The following is a 3,957-nucleotide window of genomic DNA, read 5'->3' as shown; positions in this document are numbered from 1 at the left end:
AGTCTACTAATCCATACAATAATGCTCTTTTCTTTAGCAATGCATCAGTTCAGGTTTAGGCAACATGAAGTCAGACACTTGAATGGGTCCAGGGTCTTATGGTGGACAGAACAGCAAAAGGAAACGGGAGTGAGGAATTCACAGGCGAGAGAAATGTGAAAACGATAAACCCAGAATTCTGACTTCCCTCCTGCCCCAAACTGCCTGCTGTATGTTGAACATATAGGACTTGCCTGCCTGGAATAGAGCTACACATTTGGGACAGATAATGTAGAGGGGAACTAGCCCTGCACAGACACCAGCTGGGTCCTCTCCAGGGATGGGCAGGCCATTACACCAAGAAGACAACCTAGGAAGATGGCAGAGGGGTAAACAGCGGAGAAACAGCCTCTGCAAGATTTGGTGTCCAGACGCTGAAAGATAGCAATGTGAGAAAGGAAAAAAGGGAAGTGAGTCCCTGGAACCTAGCAAGTGAGAATTAAAGCCCACAGGGAGACAACAGAGAGAGACCTCAACACGGAAGAAAGAGGTGGCAAAGGTGCCTTTATCCTGAGCCCCAACTCACTGTGTGGGAGGGGTGACTCAAAACTGCGGACATACTGTGACTACTGGTGACCCCAGGAGCCTCCACAGAGAAATGGAACAGAGCAACGGATGCAGGAGACTGCAGTGGCTGAGAGATGCCACGGGCCAGTACCTGTTTGACCTTCTTTGCCATCACCTGAACCTAATTGAGGAAGACTACTTTGGCATACGCTGTGTGGACCCAGATAAGCAGTGGCATTGGTGGGAGTTTACAAAGTCTGGGGTGAAGCAACTGAGATCACAGCCTCCTTTCACCATGTGCTTCTGTGTGAAATTTTACCCTGCAGACCCTGCTGCCCTGAAAGAAGAAATGTCCATCTCCTGAAGCCACCACTGTGCGTCCTCATTAAAGGACGTGCTGAAAGGACAGTGGTTCTCCGTGAGGAGTGCATCCCCCTGAGCGGTCAAGCACCAGCAACATCAGAGCTGAAGTTCTTAAGAAAGACGCAGACGTTGGAGACCCATGCAGTGGGTCCTCACCTCTGTAAGGATGTGTCAGGAAATGCTGCATTTCCGGCTTTCACTCCTTTTGGGTTGGTTGTTCTTCAAGGAAACAAGAGGGTCCATTTCATTAAATCGAACGAGGTGACCAAACTGAAATTTGAAGGAAAGACTTTCTATTTATGTGTAGGTCAGAAAGAGGAAGAGAAAATTATTCTCACATATTTTGCTCCAACTCCAGAAGCCTGCAAACAGCTCTGGAAATGCGGAATCGAGCTGGGGAAATCAAGCCAAGTCCACACTGTGTCCAGAAGCAATTTGTTCTTTAAAGGGAGCCAGTTCTGATATGGTGGCTGAGTTGCTATGGAAGTAATGGAATCAAGTGCCAAGATCGAACGAGAGCCACCAAAAATACACAGAGCAGGGATGATGCCCAGCCGGAGCTGCCCCTCCATCACCACGGCCCTCGGCAGCTAAGCAGTGTCCCCAGGACCTGCAGAGGAGCTGTCCACACCTCCATCGTGGAAGCTCTTGAGTCCCTATGGGACAGTGCCCGTTCTACCCCAGTGCGATCCTCTCCCTATGGGGACACCTTCTTGCCTCATGTGAAGAGAAGCTGAGCAGATGGCAATGAGTGAGTAGCTATAATTTCAGAAGAGGCCTACAGCCCCGCAGAGTACTGCCCACCCCTGTGGCCGAGCACAGATCAATGGAGCACCGAGGAGAAGGAGTCTGAAGCCAGCACCCCAACTGCAACGGAGGTGGAGATGCTGGGAAGAGAGCTGAGGGCCCCATGCCAGGGCAGTGGCAGGCCAGAGGAGGAACAGTGGGCATCTGAAGGGACCCCACCAAGCCAGCAGCAGAAGGGGCAGGCCTGATGAGCTAAGCAATACAAGAAATTGATCCTGAGACTAGAAAGCATCAGAAAATAGGGTTCCAAGATCAACACACAGCCTTGGAAGGGACCAAGAAAAGAATCTCTAAATAGGATTTCCAAGAGATGCTCTGAAATACAGAAGGTGACCGTGGCAGAGAACAACACTTAGATGTAGAAATGCATGGGGTCACCTTCTGCACTGGGAAGTGAGTTCTAGCAGTACCTGCCATCCTACCTGAAGGAAGGAAGCCGCAGGAGCTCGCAGAAGCACAGGGACACTAGGGGTGGGTATGAGGCGAGCTCTGCAGCGCCTAAAACTAATCCCACACACAGATTTCTGTGTCATCCGGGCCTGAGGACTTACTTAAAAGTGGTCAGTGGACACTTGAGATCCACAGAGAGCAGAGCAGCTAACAATGCTACAATGATGGACAGGCCCAAATGCAGAGCAGAATGCATCGCCTGTAGAATGGACCTCCCCTCATTTGTCCCCCAAGATGGCAGAGCCACATCCACGTCTAGAATATGACAGCCATGGCCAAATTGGGAGGGGTGACCATTTTAAAGACAGCAAAGTTACCCTTTTCAACTAGAGGTCAGCAAACTTCTCCTGAAAAGTGCCAGATAATAAATATTTTGGTTTTGTGGGCCATACTGTTATAACTACTCAATTCTGCCCTCATAGTGCAAAAACGGCCACAGATAAAGCATACATGAAAGAACATGGCTGTGTTCCAATAAAGTTAGATAAAAATAGGAGTTTGGTCTACAGGCTGTTATAAGGCAACCCTGATGGAGACAATAAAACTGACCATGTTAGCAGAAGGTCACCTCTGCTCGATATCCGGCATATGTTAAAGACCCATGAGGGTTCCCAGCGGAGGTGCTGGGGCTGTTTTTTTACAGGGTGCTCAAACAACCAACCAGCAAAGATTCCAGAAGGCAAGATGAGCCAGATCAAGTGCTAGAATGCTCAAATGTGGCAAATCTAAGAATGTAGGTGGGCCTCTCTGATCACCCCACGCAGCAACAATTGGGGCAGAATCACAAACATCTACTTACCAAGTAACAAGGAAAAATCAAGGGAGAACCTTGTGAAGATTAGGGATCACTTAAAACCAACTAGCTACTGCCACTTGTCATCTGCATAGCAAAGGCTGTGTGTATCTCAGGACTAAAGTGGAAATAACGCAGGGATGAAAAGGCTGTCTGGAGATGGGCTGGTGGCAACGTGGATCTCCGCCGTCTCGTGCAGCACAGCAGATGACCTAGAGCAGCGCTCCTACCTCAATCTGTAGGGTACGGTCTCTGCAGTGAGCCTTCTCTTGCCTGTGCCCATGGGGGAGATGCACCGCTCCGCCTGGTGTGCTTCTTGTGTCCAGCTCTGACCGTACAGTACAGTGGTCCGCGCCATTCCAGCAGCCCAGTGGAAACGTTGGGGATATTTGTTTGTCCTAGGGCTTATTCCAAAAAATATGGATAGAGAAATTTCCTTCGGTTCATTTTTCAAATAGTGCTTGAATAACAAACCTTTGTTGGTGACTAGTCTCTTTTGGTATTTCCTTTTAAAAGTTGTTCCAGTTTTTAATCTGGTTTAAAAAAAACAAAACAAAACCCCAGAATGCTAAACTGGGTAGGGGATGAACTGAAGACTGGATAGGGGAAGAAGTGAGCTGCAAGAGATTAAAGGATAATGATAACAGTAGACAGCATATGTTTGTGTAGAAGAAAAGTGACCGCACAAAAAAAGCCGAGCAAGTAAGAGGTCAAAGCCAGAGGTGGGACTGTCCACTCTAATTCCTTCAGGGCTGGACAGTTACGGATTAGGAGAACCGCCGGTGCCTTTGGGGAGGGGGAAGGGATGGTGGATGTCACAGAGATGATCAGGTCTCAGAGTGAACAGAGGTGTGGGCCACACCCACTGACAGAAGACTCCTGGAGGGGACGGCTGGTGGCAGTAACAGGAGGCAAACTCCCACGCTAAAAACTGGAAGAAAGCATGAATTTTCTTGCTACTCCAGGCTCGTGAAGTTAGAAAATGGGAATCACGCTGG

At 49.0% G+C, this 3,957-nt stretch overlaps 1 pseudogene; it reads left to right on the top strand.

Moving 5' to 3' along the window:
• The first annotated feature begins 637 nt into the window (after window positions 1–637).
• LOC104862911 lies at window positions 638–1,904 on the top strand (annotated as a pseudogene).
• The last annotated feature ends 2,053 nt before the right edge of the window (window positions 1,905–3,957 follow it).

This window comes from Fukomys damarensis, unplaced genomic scaffold (genome assembly GCF_012274545.1).
Source record: "Fukomys damarensis isolate Sample0158 unplaced genomic scaffold, DMR_v1.0_HiC HiC_scaffold_18, whole genome shotgun sequence".
Taxonomy (NCBI): Eukaryota; Metazoa; Chordata; class Mammalia; order Rodentia; family Bathyergidae; genus Fukomys; species Fukomys damarensis.
The sequence above is the reverse complement of the archived record's forward strand: the minus strand, read 5'-3'. Positions and strand labels throughout refer to the sequence as shown.